This window comes from Nuphar pumila, chromosome 14, assembly GCF_984573655.1.
Source record: "Nuphar pumila chromosome 14, dmNupPumi1.hap1.1, whole genome shotgun sequence".
NCBI lineage: Eukaryota > Viridiplantae > Streptophyta > Magnoliopsida > Nymphaeales > Nymphaeaceae > Nuphar > Nuphar pumila.
In genome coordinates this window covers 10,355,339-10,374,990 of record NC_143262.1, presented here as the reverse complement: position 1 = coordinate 10,374,990, position 19,652 = coordinate 10,355,339, and the positions used below count along the sequence as shown (strand labels likewise).

Below are 19,652 nucleotides of genomic sequence, written 5' to 3'. Positions count from 1 at the left end.
TAATTCAAACATGTTTTGGGACTGATTTCTTGCAGTAAATTCATAATTGAGTATGTTTTAAAATATGTCCATGTTATGGGACAATCTTTACAGAAATTAGAACTTTTTAGGTGTTTTAAAATTTTGTCCCAATTATGGAACATATTTATGTAGAGAATAATAGAACTGAGATGTGTGTGCATGATTGATGTTGATAAGAAAATGCATTAAATGGATATATATATATATATATATATATGATTTATGTTGATGAGTTTGCTATGATACGTAGAAAACATGTTCATGTTAATTTTGGTGGGAAAATACATGAGATTGCTATGATACGTAGAAAACAAGTTCTAAGTTAATTTTAGTACGAAAATGCATGAGATTGCTATGATACTTAAAAATGAGTTGAGATGGTCCAAGATAATGATTCATGTATAAGTGTTGTGATGCATGTTGTGTATGGATGGATATTGACCCGTGTAACTTGATGCCTGATTATGTATAGGTATTGACTTAATCGTACCTTGAGATGATATGAGGTGTGACATGATGCATGTAATTGAAAAATGACATTGATAATTAATAACAAGTTACACTATACATTTATCACTTTCTGAAAGATGTGGTGATGTTACTCGTAAAATGAAAACAAGTTTGCACTGACCCCATGGGAGTTGTTTGGTGGTTTTTCATTATGGGTGGTTGACTTAGGCTCGTCGTTAGGTCAAATATGAACCTATCCCCAATCACAGGACTTAGGGACAAGGGACTCTAATACTCGAAGTAGAGGTGGAGCTACGGTCATATGCCTAGTAGTGCACTATGTTGGCTATAGAGAGAAGGACAAGGTGTCCGGAACTCTGGGTCCCAAGGAGAGGAATATTTTGACGACTCTGGTGTAAGTATCTCGATTATTTTTCAAAGATTAAAATGAACAAAGAAATAGATGAATAAACACTCACTAGGAGGGCCGAGGTGCCCAAAGTGGCAAGAGAAGTGACGCCCTCACGGTGTTAATTAGGATCGTAATCTAAGGGTACGAGGTGTGCAAGCTTGTCATTTAACTGAAAAAAAACTAAATAAAAAGAGTTAAAAGACACTCATGCCAGTAGGTAAGGCATGACATTTGCATATGTATTTTTCCTGTTGAGCGACTTGAGGATCAACCCTTGAGATTGAAGGTCGACCCCTCCTGTGTTTTCTTTTTGCAGTATTTATCTCATGCATAGTACTTACTAAGGATCAAGTAAGAAGTTTAGGGGATCATACTGAGACATATTGTTTGTCTTATTCTTTTTTTTTATTTTACTATTTTTAGGAGCCCCATAGGTGGTGGATGGCGTAGTGCACGGAGGACCCTAAGAAATTGGATTGGACTACTTTTGAGGATTTTTGTTAGTTTTTACTCTGATAATGTTTTGGTCATGAACTTGTAAACTTTCTTTGGATGATGAATGAAGTTTCAAATTTTGTAAACTTGCATGAATAAATAATATATGTATTTTGCCCAAACTTGAGTAGTATTTGTTATCCTATGTTCTTTTCAATTTAGTTCTTAGTTTGTTTCAAAGTTTTTGATTAAAGTCTTCCACTGTATTTTGTAAAAGAAAGGAAAAAGATATTTAAAAAGAAAAACTCTAAAATTTTAGGCATGCCTATATCAAAGCAGGTTATATGTTCCCCCCCGAACAGGGCCGGTACTGAGATCTCATGTTCGGGGGTTCCAAATAGCGCCACGTATAAGATGCAGACCAGCATGTATCCCCATGTGTGTCTGCATCATATTGCATCGTAATTTGATGCCGCAGCAAAGACTTAAGTACCCTTTACCGCCTGTCGCTTCCTCTTCCTCGAACGGACATAAATGCCCTCCTTCTAGAAAACTGAATCGTCGGTTCTTGAAAATGACAAAAATGCCCTTCATCGTTATCGCGCCAAAACGTTCCGCAAAGTTTGCGTATGTAGCAAGCCTTATGTTGTAGGATTTAAATAGTTCAAAACAATTCATTCTCGCTCTAAGCAGAAAACTCTACTGGAGCATACTCTGCTTTCATCTGTTGTCGCCGGAGCATCCTTTCCTTTGTTCCAGAGCATCTGTTTCCGTCTTACACGCAGTCGCATCATTGTTGTCACCTTCTGTTGCGTCTTAGTTGTTACTGTTGCTTACTCTACAGTTGGAATATCCAAAATCTCATCGTTTCGGTGAGTTTCGTGTAAGGTTTCGTTATTCAATCTGTAGGTTTCTTCTTATACAACGACTTATAAGTTTGAGAAATCTTACAAAGATGTGTACTTATGAACCCAAATGTTGCGATGATTTGTAATCATGATGATCATTTAATTTGTTGTGCAGGTTAACAATGTCTGCGCCTCATCAGAGAAGAGATGCCCCGTCGTTCTATGGTTTGTGTATTAGAGAAGTGATCCGCCAGTCTCATCTATCCAAGGTTCTTGAGAGGTACCAAAATATACTTAACATTGAGAACGACGAAGCCAAGGAGAAAGCCTTGTAATTGTATTATGCGGAGGATTATCCCTCAAATATCGAGGCTGCGGACCAAAGGAAGAATGGTGAAAAACGAAAGATGCAGAAGAAGGATGACGAAGAGAAGGCAAAGCAAAAAAGTACGGAGGAGAATGAAAAGAGAAGGCGGAAAAAGATGGCAGAGCTTAGGGAAAGGCAAAGAAAGAATGAGGAGGAGAGGAAAAGGTATTTTAACCAGGTAATGATGGAGGCTAGGGCAGAATTTGATAAGAGGATCTTGGAGAATAAAGCAAGGCAAAGCTACTGAAGGAGGCGGAAGAGAGGCAAAGACAAATGAATAAGGAGGAATTGCAACGGAAGGAGAAGGAGGATGAGGAGAAGAAGGAAACGCAACAGAAGAAGAAGGAGGAGGAGAAACGAAAGGAAAGAGAAAGGAAGAAGCAGGAGGAGGAAGTGCTGGAAAGAAGAAAACACTATTTGGAAGAGGAAGAAAGGCGGCTGAAGGAGAAGGAGGAGGAGGAACAGAAGGAAAGAGAAAGAAAAAAGCAGGAGGAAGAAAGGCGGCAGGCGAAAGAAAGACGGCGGAAGGAGAAGGAGGAGGAGGAGGAGGAAGAAATGCAGTGGAAGGAGGAGGAGGAAGAAAAGGAAAGTGAAAGGAAGAAGCAGGTGGAAGAAAGGTGGCAGGAAGGAGAAGGAGGAGGAGGAAGAAAAGGAAAGAGAAAGGAAGAAGCAGGAGGAGGAAGTGCGACGAAAGGAGGCGGACGAGAAAAAGAAGAGAGAAAGGAAGAAGAAGGAGGCGAGAAAGGCGAGAGAAAGGAAGGAGGAGGAGGAGGAGGAGGAGGAGAGAAAGCAGAGAGAAAAGAAGGAGAGGGAGGAGGAGCGAAAGCAGAGAGAAAGGAAGGAGAGGGAGCACGAGAAAATGAAGGAGAGAATAAGGAAGGAGAAGGAGGACGAGGAAAGTAAGGAGAGAGAAAGGAAGGAGAATGAGCTCGAGAAAAGGAAGAAGAGAATAAGGAAGGAGAAGGAGGATGAGGAAAGGAATGAGATAGAAAGGAAGGAGAAGGAGCTCGAGAAAAGGAAGGAGAGAATAATGAAGGAGAAGAAGGACGAGAAAAGGAAGGAGAGAGAAAGGAAGGCGATGGTGGAGCCGGTAGTGAAGGAAAGGGAAAGGCAGTGGACCCACCAGAAAGGCCTAGGTTGGAGAGAGAACAGGAGAACAGAGTGACCAAGGTAAATAAATCCGGCCTGTCTTTGAAGATTTAATAATATGTTTAGCGATTTTGGTACAACGATTACTGTGTTAGGTATTAATATCTATAGTGATTACTGCGATAGTCTGTGTGCAACCAATATTATTTATAGCGGTTAGTAGAATAGTATTTATAAGTACAAATGGAACTAATTGACAATTGGTATGAATAATATGTTATTTTTTGTTACAGGAAGCTCACAGGAGAAGGAGAGCACCAGGTGAAAAGCTTGGAGGCCGCTGTCAATGGCCTATAGTTCTGTCATGGTATGGTCAACTGAGTGCATATCAGAAGGACCGATTACAAAATATGCACTTCGGTGCCCTTTTGGACCAGCAATATTTTGAAACTTGCTGGAATACCATGACCCACCTCGTAAATAAGTGGAATGATAAGACTAACACATTCCAGTTTGATTCTTTTGAGATGACCATGACTCTAGAAGATGTGGCAAGGATCACTAGCCTTAAGTGTGATGGCAGTGCTGTCCTATTACGGCATTCAAACTATAACGCAAGGGAAGAATGCACGACCCTTTTGGGAATGTCGACGGACGAATGTAGTCAATGTATTTCTGGTGGAATGAAGTCCACATCAGTGAAAGTGTCATTTATCCGTAATAAATGGGAAGGTCGCTCCGCTACTTGTGCATCTGAAACAACTGACCAAGAGTTGCTCGACTTCCTTCTTTATTTTTTTGCGCTTATATTATTTTCCGATTGTTCTGGTTCGAGAATAAGTTCCATGTGGCTGCAGTACCTGACAAACTTAGACGAAGTCGACAACTATGCCTGGGGTGCCGCTATGCTCGCACACTTGTACAGTCAACTCTACCGTGCGAGTAATGGTACGAAAAAAGTTGGGGGATTTTGGCCATTTGTTCAGGTATTTGTTGATTACATAGTTAGTAATTGTAGACTAATTTCATTGAAGGTTGTAGTGTTACTAATAATATTATTTTTGTTAGGCTTGGGCGTGGGAACATATTATCCCATTGCATCCACGTGCTGCCCCTGCGAGTTGTGGTTTTCTAAAGATCAGTCGATGGGCTAGAATAAACGTCACAGTGCATAATGCTAAGTCCATTTTAGATGGGTTGCAACTGAATGAGGTAGACGTTCTAAAATTATTTACTTATCATTGAGTATTATAAATCGTTGTAATGTTTAGCATTCTTAAGTAATCATCGTTGTAGGAAAGTTTTCCGTAGTACATATTGTTGTCGCCATATCATGCTTAAGTAAATTGTAATATATTTGTCACTCGTTATTGAAAAGAATTAGCAATGTACAGGTTTTGTGGAGACCTTATGGAGATAGGGAGGCCGATGACCAAGACGTTGTTGCAGAGACTGCTAGATTGTCTGACCGCGATTTGTGGCTGTTTTGCAATTATGAAGCCAAGTTGCAGCATGGTAGTCGAGTTCTCCTACAATCTGTCTCAGAGTAGTCCATACCAAATATGCCTTTGGAAGTGAGAAGGAAGTTGAATAGTGGTGGGTGCAGGAACGTGGATTGACTCAAACTCTACATGGATGAATTATTCATTTGGAACTCGGGTGGTGTCCCTGCCGTATCGTATGATTCTAACGGACGACAATTTGATCCCTTCTATTTTGAACGCTATTGGGAACCAATGCGCCGAAATCTGTACATTGATAAAATTGGGAACCCATGCATCCCAACTGCCCCCTCTCATGTTCCAGCCCAACCTCTACAACCAAAACGTTGTCTCTCTTCTGTTACAACAACGATGCCCTCACCAACAAAGCGCGATGAGGAGCGAACAATTGCTACAAAAGAGCACTCTGCCTCAAGGTTCGATCTTATGGAGAGGGAGAATAAGAAATTAAGGACAGAAGTTAGCAATATGGGGATACAATTGAACTCAGTTGTGGAGATGATGACCAACTTTTTTAGTATGATGCACGCAACCCAGAGGCCACTCAGGATAGAGGGTCCACCAATAAAAACAGAGAGACAAGTGTATGATATTTCATCTGATTCATCAAGTGCCTAGTAATAAACTATGGGCATTCTTTTTTATCACGATAGCTATTTGTTGTAATTGTATAATTAATTGTCGTAACTTGACATTCTTTTATTGTTTAAATCTTTATTATTACATGTAACAGACACGTTTCGTCTGTGGATCTCATAAATAAATAAATTTTAATCGAAGATAGATGTCTGTCCGACGAAATCGCGTGGCATTGAATTGAATAAGGTCGCCATCGTTATGATAGAGCATTTCTGCCCAACAATCATTGTATTTGTCTAAACAATAATTTAACGAGTTCTGACGTTGTAATTGACATCAGTGAATAGTGATCAGAGAAGATCGATGCGATGAAATCGCTACTGATGATCATAAGTAAACTGTAAGTAGATTGCAATCGCGCAATAGTATGCCGGCCAGCCAAAATCGGTACGATATTGTTCTCTGCCAGAAGTCGCTCATTTGCGAGGATTTAAATTCATGAGGTCAACAACGCAAACGGCAATGGCTTGTCCCTTTGTAAAAGTTGTAAGTCAACAAGGATTTGCAATGTTAAATGATACTAGTATAAAGCGACAATGAACGTTTTAAAAAAAACGACAACGGCTATGATATTTGGCATGAATATATCGTTGTATCCATGTTTGATAATCAATTGAGTAATCGTCAAAGATTATTTATACCTGGAAAACGGGTTTGTTCGGGTCGAGTCAATCTCCCATTGAACCATTGTTATAATATAAAGTCGAAACGATGATTTTTTAATTATTTAAAACCCAATCATTTAAGTTGCGGGTTGTCTTTGATAAAGGGCGGTATTCAAAATGACAGTTTTTAATTATTTAAAACGAAATCATATAATTAGCGGGTTTTTTTCGAATAAGGGCGGCATGGGAAAAGACGTAAGCTATCACCACATGAGATTCCTGTCCAACTGACAGCACAATCGTTTTCCCGCGATAACCACAACTGGCTATGCAGTGATTACGAAGTCTACTTACGCAGCTCCAAGCGATTTCGAGAAATCGAACCTTACATTTCAACAACGCATTCCTGGACGAAGAAAGATCAACCATGGAACAAAGGAATTCCGGTCAATGAACCTCTTAGTCTGTTACAGGGTGAGCAATGTTCTCTTTAACAGTGGAAGTGCAAGTGTGAGTGGTACTCCTTAATTTTTCACAATCGCTTTTTAGTTCTTAACGTGGTATCATTCAGATCCCTCTGGTTTTTATCAACAAACGTTGATTATCGCTTTACACAACTCGCTATGCAGCGAATATGTAGTCGAATTACGCAATTCCAACCAATGGCCTTAAATTTTGGATTTGTCGTACATTATTCATTGATCATGTTGGTTGAGCAGTAGAACTTTTTGGTCATAAATAGTCGCACAAGTACTCGACGATGTGATTATCTTCAACTTCGTGAATCATCAACAATCAAACCGAGGGTTCCTTCATAAACCTGGACTCCCCCCCCCCCCCCCCGAACATAGAAAATTGTGGTTGGTGAGGCAGACGAAGACAACTACACGACCAACAATGGCGAATTATGCGTATATTGTCTTCACATCGTCTCCATTTTCAACAAAATCCGTGTCTTTGAAGCCGTTATTTGCGATTTGTGTTGTGTACTATGTAATGTAATTTCCATATCGTTCATTGCAATGTCCTTATTCATTTCAGTAGTACATCCACCGACGAAGTTGGGCGAAAACTTAGTCAATCACTCGTGGAGGACATCAAACGAATGCGCAAAGAATTCTCAGAATGCAACATGATCAGTAATTTTGTTCGTATGAAACTTGTAGGAGTTGTCTATATACGTAAGCCATGTGTACGTGCGTTAACAACACCATATTTGCTTCAAACATACTATATCTGATTTCATTAGTTATATTAAAAGCAACGCACCAAGCCAGACTATAAGCATCGTCAGCCCGTATTTCATGGTATATCGGTTGTATTTTACGTTGCTTTTGGTTATTGATTAAGTATGATTGATTCGTATGTTAACCTTGCTGTTAGCAATGTTTCGGTATGCAGACGATCTTACGCTGTTTGCCATATTCCAGTGGATTTAAAGATGGCCTACCTTATTGGGTTAACGGTAATCATTGCAGAGACCTTTTGTCAAGTGAAAAGGTAAGCAAACAAACCTAGAATGCAAGGTTACAACATGATAGTGCTAACAACATTTTTTCGATCAATTTTCAGATATTGATTCCTACACTCTGGCAATCAGAAAAGCATTGGGTCTTATACGTGATGAATTTACACGAAAAATAACTCTGGTGTTACAATTCTTTGGAAGTTGATAGTGGTTTACGGCTAGACATTTCCCATCTCGTAAGATTCCATCTTTATGAGTATCATGTCCTATACTGAGGTCATGAATTTACTTTGTGTCGCATTATTCTTAGATCGGCTTCGTCAAAGCCATTTTGGGAGTCGATGTTAGCGAGTGGATCTATCGCACGACATACCATGCTCCATTACAAGATAATGGCGTTGATTGCAGCTTATTTGTAATGAAGTACATTGAAGCGATATACGATGGTGCAGAACCCCGTTTCGACGTTGTATGTCATTTCTTGTCCTATGTTATTAGTCATTAAATGCATGTCTATTGGTTCCACATTACAAATTTTTTTTGCAGGTTGATATACCTGGATTCCGTGAAGAACTCTGCCAAATATTGACGTCCTTCCTAATTGCGGAGAAGAAACTAGCAGAGCCGCCACGAGGATGTAAAAGGCAGCGACCAGCGGTGCCCAACACGCATGATTGACAGTCGCAGAATTAGATAGCGATGTATGCAATGAACGAAGCCTTCTAATGTTCGAAATGATAATAGTCAACATCGTTATGAAATGTTTGATGTGTAAACATGGCGTTATTGCTGACACGCACAGAATGAAAATCGCAGAAGAGACTCGAGATGAATGCGGTGAAGCCAAAAATGTCAATTTGTTGTTCACAAATGGTGGTCTAACGTCAGCTACACTACTACTACCATGAAATATTGTGTAAGAATTTGTAAATATTTTTAATTTCAAACGACTATTTACTTTAATTATGATATTGCATACATATGAAAAAAGTCTACATCGATACAACAACCGCGTCGAAGCGCCTATACACTCGATTCAAGAACAAGTCACTTTTGCAGGAATTGTCGGTTTGTCGGTTCCTTATTCGCGAAGCAAAATGGAACACATCCTTAACCTGTGTGATGTGTCATTCATATATTAATGAAACGTCCTATCACTCTACGTCAATTTTCAAATTAATACGACTGTTTTAATAAACAAAGAGCAAATCTCACATAAAATACCCTCCGCATTAATGAATTTTAACAATGGCATGTCAGAGAGCTATTCTCAAAACTAATCAATGCGATGGGACCTAATAGTTCAAATCACGGTAGCAAGTAGCGGGTGAGTTATATTGTAGAAATATTTTTTGGTCTTATATAAAACCACAACTTTGTTCAGAGCAAACATTACGTGCCTTTGTTACTAGGAATCGCGGTAATCCATTTCCACACATTTTGTTCACGGGTTGCGAGCTATACAACGATTTCGGAACAACAACAAAATATGTTTCGTTGTACATTATTTTAAATTACCGAAGAAAAGCATTACATTTAGGAATCGCGGTAATCCATTTCCACACAATTAAGTGCCCGCGACTGCACCGTTGGCAGCTCCACGTCAGCCAACTCCACCTCCGCCAACCGCTCCTCACCATGTTGCGACTGCACAACTGTAGTTGGGCGACAACGGTGATGGTGGAGCTCGTTAGGTTGTACAGAGAGAGCAATCGATAGGTTTCACATTACATATTTTGTCTCCCGTTCTTTTTGAACTCAATCAAATTTCCGCATATTTCCTGGTGTAAATCCGGTATATCTTCCTGCAACAAAAATATGTAATGTGAAACCAATATATAACAGGAATCCCCAATATCAGCGGATGCAAAGTTCATACAGCGATGAAAACAGCTTCTTCTCCTTTGTATATTGCTTTAATGTGCTTCATTACGAATATGCCACAATCGATCCCATTAGTTTGTACAGGAGCATCGTCAGCACAGAGCAACATCCACTCAGAAATGTCGACACCCAAATAGTCCTTCAGGAATCCCGCCTGTGATAAAGGGAAAATATAGTACAGTCCGGTCTACTAGAAATAGCTACGCTTCACCTATGGGCAGAAGCTTATCAAATGCATAGCGTCACGTTCTACACCATTGTGGCAGTCCAATGAGTTGTAGCACCATAGTTGTTTTTCCATAAAATTTATCTCGTATAAGACCCAATGTTCTGGAGTTTGCCACAGCGTAGGAAGTAAAATCTGCGAATCGATACAATAATTTAAAATTCTATAGACAGATTCTGATGGGGATGTAACGACTAAACCTTGGAGAAGAGGTTTGTTAACTTACCTTATCAAAATTCGCAAAGTCTACGAACTCTTCACCGTTGTTCCAACAAGGTAGTGCATCTGCGAATCCACCGGTATATGGTTTTCGCCGAACGTACATCTGTTGCACGAAATAGTAAGGTTTAACCACCAAAAAATTTGAGTAAGTCATAAAAGCAAATAAAACAATGGCAGACCATACATACCATGAAATAAGGGGTGATGATGCGTACTGTATTGCTCGTTGCGTTGCTTTGAATATAATTGACAAAATCACACATTGTCTGGTTGCAAAAATTTACAAACTTCAAAACATACAAACCGAAGACCTAGTAAATGATAGTGGTTGCGTACGTACAAAATTACTGATAGTGTTCCCGTCTGCAAATTCATCTTGCATCTGCTCGATGTCATCTAGGACCTCGTTAGGGAGTTGCCGCCCACCTTTATCTATGGATGTTGCACTGAGTGCACCATTAGCGTAGTATTCAGAATTCGCCGTTCAAATTATTTTCTACAGTAAACAACAAAAGACAAAATACGACATGAAAAGGCAAAATTATACGTCTTAAGCGGTAAAGCTGGTACTGTGGGAGTGGTTGTCTTCTTCGTCGGCGCCGTGGCTGGTCGTATTGCTCCCATTGTGCTCTCTTTTGGCGTTATGACTGGTCGTATTGCTCCAATCGTCCTCTCCTTTGGCGCCATGACTGGTCGTACTGCTCCCATCATCCTCTTCTTCGGCGCCATGCCTGATCGTATTGCTGCCATAGTACTCTTCTTCGGCGCCATGCCTAGACGACGATATCGATGCCACCTTTGCAATGCAGATACGGAATGGACGTCGTCAGTCAAATATAAAGGAAACGTCCTTTAACATGCCGCCCTTTTGCAAACTAGATGATTGCGTTTTAAATAATTAATAATACGTCATTTCACATGCTGTCGTTGCTCGATAAACGTTTGCAAATTAAATGATTGCGTTTTAAATAATAAAAAAATCATCTTTCCCCATGCCTGGCGCCCTTTTTCGAAAAAAACTCGCTAATTATATGATTTCATTTTAAATAATAATAAACCGTCGTTTCGAATACCACCCTTTATCGAAGACAACCTGCAACTTGAATGATTGGGTTTTAAATAATTAAAAAATCATCGTTTCGACTACATATTATAACAATGGTTGAATGGGAGATTGACCCGACCCAAACAAACCCGTTTTCCAAGTATGAATAATCTTTGACGATTACTCAATTGATTATCAAACATGGATACAATGATATATTCATGCCAAATATCGTAGCCGCTGTCGGTTTTTTAAAAACGTTCATTGTCGCTTTATACTAGTATCATTTAACATCGCAAATCCTTGTTGACTTACAACGTTTACAAAGGGACAAGCCATTGTCGTTTGCGTTGTTGACCTCATGAATTGGAATCCTCGCAAATGAGCAACTTCTGGCAGAGAACAATACAATATCGTACCGATTTTGGCTGGCCGGCATACTTTTGCGCGATTGCAGTCTACTTACAGTTTACTTATGATCATCAGTAGCGATTTTGTCGCATCAATCTTCTCTGATGGCGGTAGCTTTTCTACTTACGCTATTCACTGATGTCAATTACGACGTCAGAACTCGTTAAATTATTGTTCACGACCTACATCGCGGTAGCACGTAGCGGTGTTAGTCAACACCGAGTTGCGGTGTTAAACGATACTAGTATAAAGCGATAATCAATGTTTGTTGATAAAAACCAGAGGGATCTGAACGATCCCACGTTAAGAACTCCAAAGCGATTGTGAGAAATTGTGGAGTACCCCTCACACTTGCACTTCCACTATTAAAGCGAACAAAGCTCACTCTGTAACAGACGAAGATGTTTACTTACCAATTAAGAAATGAAGTGAGGAAGAGAAATGACACATTGATTAGCCTTTTATTTACAACATATGGCTAAAAGTTTTCACAATATAACAATTGGAGGTGTTGGGAACACAAAAGAATTGTTGCAGAAGAAGTTGAATCGACGCCTTTTATTTACAATCATAGCTTTACCAACTAACATTGGTAAATTGACCAGATTTCAACATTGTCGGATTTGTTACGAGTTTATAGTGATTTGTCATCGATGACTTGCGGTCCGTGCTTGTATTTTTGCTTTAATCGCTAAATAGCGATTTGTGGCTTCTGCTGGTTCATGACATAACTTAATGGCGATTTTTTGGTTATCGTCGAATAGCGATATTTGGCACCGCAGCATAATGATTTGAGGGTATTGTTAGACTGTCACTCTAAGCGTTATCTGAGGGGTTGTTCAAGTAAGCTTTTTTGGGGCATTAATCATGGTTGCGTTTCATTTGATGATCTAAGTAAGATTTTATTTGCGTGGTGATAGCAAACTCAGATCATAAAATGAATCGCAACCTTGATCAATGCCCCATAAAAACTTACTTGAACAACCTTTCTCAGCCCGCTTAGATTGACATTCGAACAATACCCACACATCACTATGCTGCGATGACACAGATCGCTATTCAACGATAACCATAAATCGCAAAAACATAAGCACGGACCGCAAGTCGTCGATGACAAATCACTATAAACTCGTAACAAATCCGACAATGTTGCAATCGGGTTATGCAAAGAGGCATGACAACTAAACTAATAGCCCACACGAGATTTCTGCGTCTCATACCCATCTGTCGAATGCATCAGAGCCTGTCATGATAGAAAAAATATAAGACACTGCATTAAGTTTCACAAGAAATGCATACCTCCTCACCACATTGATTACATACCAATAGACTTGTAAAACTGAAGCGATCCTTTCTGGAAATTTGGTCGGGAGGAATGGAGGTTTCAACGTTTGCTGGTACTTCTGTAGGGTATTGCTGCATGTTGGACATTACACGAGTTAGATATTGACAAGCTTCACGTAATGGGAAGCAATATAATGTCTAAAATACCTGTTCATTCGAAGGGCTTTGTTGTTTTTTATTACAGGTTGGTTGTTTCTTAGTTCTTTTCTTGCCAACCAATTCTAGTGTACCCTTTGACCTCCGACGACTGCGATCAGAGACAGGTTTTCTTTTGATACCCTTCGCTTCATGAATATGTTCATCATAATCAACAACGTTCACTACTGACTTGTTGAAGATAATGTTTACGCTTCGACGCAACTTCTCGGGAGTGTCAAGTGAAACATGATTTTCACCTGCGGTGTTCGATCCCATTATCTTCGGCTGGTATTCATTCGCTGCAACAGACTTAAGGTGAATTGACTCCACATTTTCAAGTAACTCCATTGCAGCTTTTCTCACAGATACATAGCATTCTTCACTTCTCGATGCCAAATCAGCAACATGCATGAATGGCCTACATAGTTGTTGGTAACGAGAGGCTATATGGCGCTTTTGGTCAATATCAGATTTACTCGTATTGTCCATAACGAGCATTTCAATCTTTGCACGTCTCTTCCATCTTCGCATTAGGTAAGACTCAGGTATTTCTTGTATCTTCTCTTGATTGAGTGCCTTTAATGCATAACAACATAGAATACCTTTGAATTCATACATTTTGCACAAACATTCTACCCTTTCGTTGTCAACATTGTACGTGACATGTGCTTCTTGCCTTTTCTGATGCTTTTCGCCCTGACAAAAAATATGGTATTTGTGCATATTCTCGGTTTGCACGAGTCCTTCTATTTTGCAATTCATGACATGCAACACCTCTTTCTTGATCCATTCAAATACAGTTAGTGTATACAGAGCTGCAGGTCGCATCAATATTTGCATGCCAAAAGTTAGAGGTCGTGTATTGAAGAATTTCACGTCTTGTTCAAGCTCATTCTGTCTTAAACCGTCTACAAATAATTCATATTGTTCCATGAAACGAAACATTGTTAAACATGAATACAGGGTTTTCTTCAGGGTGGCATGCATAGATTCGGCTCTTTGTGTGCTTATCATACCTGCACAAAAGTATTGTCTTCCATATGCCAATGCCCACTTCTCTTTTTCTGCATATAAATTTTGTAACCACAGACAGTCAGTAAGGTCGTATGTCTTAATCATTTTGTCCCAATCTGACTTAAAGGTGACCTCGTCTACGCTATGAAGTACACACCTTATAAACGTTTTGTCAAACCCTGTATTCTGATTAAATATGTGTCCTATGTTCTTTGCTGCATTTTGAAAGATATGCCACAAACATAGGCGATGATGTGTATCTGGCCACACATGAAGCACTGCAACCGCAATTTCATGATCACCATCTGTAAGTACAGTTTCAGGATGCTTCCCGTTCATTGCCTGTGTAAATACTCTGAACAACCACTCAAAGCTTTTCTTGGTCTGATCATACACAAAAGCACCGCCTAATATACAACTCTGTGTGTGATGGTTCACTCCCACAAACTGCGCAAATGGCCAATGTTCAGTATTAATCTTTATTATAGTATCAAACACAAGCACATCATTGAAGCATTCATAATCTACTCTAGACTTTGAATCTGCCTAAAACATATTCACAGCATATCCATCTTCGTCCACTTGCATTGCACTAAAGAAACCATGTTCATTGCTTGATTTATTCTGTAAGTAACGAACCAAACAACATATTTCTCTGTTCTTCATGTTATCTGTCATCTTCCTTCTCAAGTGGTTTCTTAGATCCAAAGGTGTGAATGACACATTTTCGCGACCACCATCTATGCAGGTAAACAAATTGTATGTCTTTCTTGGTGCAATGCCGGCGCTATCGGCTATTTCAGCAATTGCAGCATGCGCTACAGTTACTTTACGATGTGACCTTAGCATATGAGTCATAAATGATGCAGATAAATCATGGTTATGATCACTAATTAAAGTACGCACGACAAATTTCCCATTCGGATGTCTTCTCAAAACCAATCTCGCCTGACATCCACATCTTGATTCTGGCATGCTCCTTGTTGGATTTCCCATTGATTTCTTCCAACCTTGCTTGGAACAGACATATGTCTTTCTAACCAAGACACCCTGTGCATTTTTTGACCAAGAAAACCTTCTCACACTGAAGCCAACTTTTAAGGCATAATCATTGTAAAATTTATATGCATCTTTCTCGTTATTAAACTGCATTCCTTCTACAGGAACATAGTCAAGTGTAATTCCATGTACATTCCCAGTTCCTACGGTTTTATTAAGTGTACCGACATCAAAATCTACCTCATTATTGAATTGCATTTCTTCTCCTGGAACATTCAAGTCAAGTGTACTTCCGTGTACATTCCCGGTGCCTACACCTTTATTATGTGCACTGTCATGGTAGTCTACCTCATCATTGAATTGCATTTCTTCCACTGAAACATTCAAGTCAAGAGTGGGTCTAATGCCTGCACCCTTCTTTTCATGTGCATTGTTAGTGCAAAGTTCAATTCTTCAGTTGCATCATAAGTATAGATATTCAATTCTCTAGATCTTTCGATTGATTGAGCTACATTGTCTTTATTACAACCTGATGATAAGCTCAATAATGTTTTAAGCAATATATTAATTTGTGTTTGCAGCAAAATAGCAAACAAATCGATATTAACTAACAAAAATGTATCTCATAAAAACAGGAGTCTGTTACTAATACAGCGGTTTGAGATACAATGCATATGATGAGTTAATGTAGGATACCTGATGGGGTAAAGGCCCTTCCTAGCATTTGTAAACAAGCATTCTTGTCAACAGATCCCAGCGTCTTACCAATATCGATAAGTTTTCAACCATCGTAAGGACATGATATACCTGCAATAACCAAACAATGCCTTAATGGCACACAAGACGACATGCCTTCTTCATCGATAGCATGATGAGAAGCTACTCACGCTGCCTTAATGGCACTGGTTGAAATGTTTGTGCATCATTGCTTTCTTCCATAATGCCTAACAACAACGACAAATAAAAGAAGACAGTGGAATGTTTTGTAAGCAATATATCAATTTGCGTTAGCAAGCGACATAGGTTTACTACGATTTAATCAGGATGCATATAACAACGGATACCACTAGGGTTAAGCAAGTCAAAGCAGCGATTTAATGAATGAAAGTATCAAAGCAAGTGCGGTTTGATGTTTGCTTATACTGAGCATCGACTTGTCGCTTACCATGCCAATAAAATACACATGTCCTACATGTGTGTTGACGATAACGCGAGGCTCTAAAGCGAGTTCAATAGAAGTCGCTGAGATAGCAGCGATATGCATGCGAAAATCACCCCGCCAGGCGTGTAACGATGTGTTTCTACATCCACACGTTTTCAAAGTCTGTGTATAAATATCTTACAAATACATATTACAAAACATATAATATCTTACAAAACGATATGTATAGCGATTTGTAAGATATTGAAAATTGATACGGAAGTTCAGCATAATAACTTACAACTCGACGATACAAAACCATACTATCTAAAATGTCGATAAATATGTCGCACAATAAATTTGCGCTGCCTTAATGGCATTGGTTGGAATGTTTGTGCATCATTGCTTTTTTCCATAATGCCTAACAACAACGACAAATAAAAGAAGACAGTGGAATGTTTTGTAACACAAGGCAGGCACGAGAAGGCGACAATGTCTTGTACAACAGGATAAAAAACAAGGCGGAAAGCTCGAATGGAGACGAAGGCAAAGTTTGGGTTGATAATGGGAGCAACTGTTACAGCAGATGGCGCAGGAGTTTAATGAATAGGGAACGTCTCCACTTTAAATGGTTAACATCAAACTTTCTGGATGGAGGACTTTTTTGTCCTTTTATCGACCCGTCGTTTCACAACTTTTGAATGGAGGATATTTTTGTCATTTCCTCGAACCGCCATTTCAGGGCAAGAAAAGCAAGTAAGGGTGATTAAGTCTTTGCAACAACACTAGAGTCCGATGCAAAGTATGTCAACATACACGGGAATACGAGCCCCATGTGCATGAATACGTGGCGCTCATTCGATCCCCTGAACACAGACGTGGGATTCAGTGAATCATCGGGGGCGAACATACACCACCCTCTCTGCCTATATCTACTGTAATCTATCTTTCTCTGGTCAACGTTTTTCTTGAAAGAGTAAAGATTTATTTATAATGGGGTTTTCTTGAACCATTTCTGTTCAAATGATCTTGGCTCTCAATATTATACATGTTTAGAACTCTTCTTTGAATATTCTTTTTTTTCGAGGAGTATTCTTGATGGACGAGGTTCGTGAATGAGTCATTTTTGAAGTTGGACTCTTATTCCTCTTGAAGTCCTGGACTCCCCCGCATGCCCATCTTGATCATCTTCTTTATCAAGAAACAGACTGCTTAATATGCCCGCCCCTCAAGGTGAACATGGCTCTTTGAATAGTGAAATCAATCAATCTGCAGGTTTTTCCACCCATGAAAAAATGGACGGTTGTAAATGCACCCATTTTTCTCCGACTCAAAAATGTTTAACGGTAATATACTTATATCCCATGAACGTGTGACAGATGACACGCCATCTAAGCATCAAGTTACTAACTTCACCATGCATCATCGACAGAAAGGCGAATCGGATTCACCTTTGTAGCTAAGTAAGAATAAAGGGTACTGCCTTCTTTTATTCTTCTTTTTTTCTTCTTCTTCTTCATGTTCTATGTTGTATCTCTGTCGAGCCTTCTGTGGGCACTTAAAAATTCCCCTCTATCCTCTTGTTTTCAAGCGAGGGGAGAAGAGAAAATGCCTGCAGGAAAGAGTAAGACAACATGTTCTAACTGTGGTTCACGGCTACTTATTCGAGCCGGTGATGATAGAAGTGCACGGTGTAAATCATGTGGTGGTACCTGCAGTTTCCGAATCGGCCACAGAGCCCGGCGAGCCATTACTTGGCTCAAAGGAATTGTGAACTCCAGGGCGAGTCCTGGCAATACAAATGTGGGTGCTACTCCACAGCCAAGCTTCCAAAGCTCGAATGGTTCGTATCACATAAGGGGTCCGATTCCTTACCCTCCTGTTCACGGGAACAAGAGAGCTGTCCTCTGTGGAGTCAGTTACAGGAAGAAGAGTTATGAGCTTTATGGCACCATCAAGGACGTTACGGACATGAAGGGCTTGCTGTGCCGCAGGTTTGGTTTTGATGACAGTTGCATCGTCATGCTCACTGGTAAACTTCTCTCCTTCTCTTTACCCTTCACTCCGAGTTCTTGGCAGCCATGTCACAAAGATTCTTGGACACGAAGACACGTAATGCGAGCTCGACTGCAAGTTAGAAATTTTTTCAGAAAATAGGACACGATGACACAGAATTTTTTTATTTTTTTAATAAATAAAAATTACCTTTTGACAATTTAATAGTAAAAAATATGTATTTATTGAAAAATATCAAAAGGTATTAAAATATTATTAAGATGGTATCAAAATAATGTCATACGTGTCAGTGTGACCCCAAAATGAGGTATCCCTATGACATGGCAAGAGTTTCAATGCTTGAGGTCCACGCATGAGTGAAAGCCAGTGTCAGGCAATTGGTTGGTTGGTGGTCAAAAGTACCATCAATCTCTTACAGCTTGCCACATTTTATACGTGTTCACATGTTAGTATGTCTGTTTGTTAGGGTATAAAGGGGCTATTTTTGTTGGTTTTATTTGAATGGTAATCTCCTTTTTTTCTCAGGGTACAAGGAGCCATTTTATTAGTAAACCTTTTGGACTGTTGCTACCTTCACCCGACTTGAATGAATCTCATAAAAAATATGGGCATAGATATGATCAGAGGCTGCCCATCTACAACATAATCTGATGCTGATGGAGGCCTCAAACTCGAGTGGTCTTGTTGGGGAATCGGGGTCCATTATGTAATTAAGATGAATGATGTGTTGCACAATTAGAGCGCATTTGGCTTCAAGAAATTCAGTATAATCGGAATCCTGTTCCACCAAATTCCTCTTGGTGGCGGGAAATTGACAAAAGGATTTAGTGGAATTTGAATTCGAAATTCACTAAATCCTCTGAATCCGAACACAACTTTAAGGTGTCATGGCAGTGCTGATTCTATAAAGCTTATATACCAGCAACAAACTTTCGAGTTTCGTGTAGTATTTTTCGTTAAGGTGTCATGGGATTCATTCATCTTCGTTTAGGTGTCTTGTTGGAAAGAAATTGTGATTCTGATATATCTGCTTTCCAATGCCTAGAGATTTTTTTCATGGAAGATTTTACATGGTGGCTAATAAACATTTGACTTAAGCATAAGTTGGTTGAGTTCCCAATTCCAAGTGAGTGTGCTTTGACAAGATAAAGTACAGACATGTGCATGGAGCAGGACAAACAGAACATCCTGCGAATATTTCTTCAACAATTTGTCTAGAAACAGACTGCGGCAGCTTGTTTTTAATTGAAATAAAAAGTGTTGAAAAAAGGAAAAAGAAAGGCAGCCACCCAAGTGCTAGATCTTATAATGCTTATAAGCATGGAACATGCAGCTTCCCAATTGTTTGAAAAGGAACAACCACACTACCATAAAGC

General features: G+C 39.5%; 1 protein-coding gene across 2 annotated transcripts in view; it reads left to right on the top strand.

Moving 5' to 3' along the window:
* Positions 1 to 19,652, top strand: part of LOC149816327 (5'-adenylylsulfate reductase-like 3) — a 45,638-nt gene that overhangs the window by 20,878 nt on the left and 5,108 nt on the right. The window lies entirely within an intron of this gene.